A 440-nucleotide genomic window follows, 5' to 3' on the forward strand; every position below is an offset into this window, starting at 1 on the left:
AGTATAGTTTGAAGTCAGGTAGCGTGATGCCTCCAGCTTTGTTCTTTTGGCTTAGGATTGTCTTGGCAATGCGGGCTCTTTTTTGGTTCCATATGAACTTTAAAGCAGTTTTTTCCAATTCTGTGAAGAAAGTCATTGGTAGCTTAATGGGGATGGCATTGAATCTATAAATTACCTTGGGCAGTATGGCCATTTTCACTGTATTGATTCTTCCTATCCATAGCATGGTATGTTCTTCCATTTGTTTGTGTCCTCTTTTATTTCACTGAGCAGTGGTTTGTAGTTCTCCTTGAAGAGGTCCTTTACATCGCTTGTAAGTTGGATTCCTAGGTATTTTATTCTCTTTGAAGCTATTGTGAATGGGAGTTCATTCATGATTTGGCTCTCTGTTTGTCTGTTACTGGTGTATAAGAACGCTTGTGATTTTTGCACATTGATTT

This window comes from Theropithecus gelada, chromosome 4, assembly GCF_003255815.1.
Source record: "Theropithecus gelada isolate Dixy chromosome 4, Tgel_1.0, whole genome shotgun sequence".
Taxonomy (NCBI): Eukaryota; Metazoa; Chordata; class Mammalia; order Primates; family Cercopithecidae; genus Theropithecus; species Theropithecus gelada.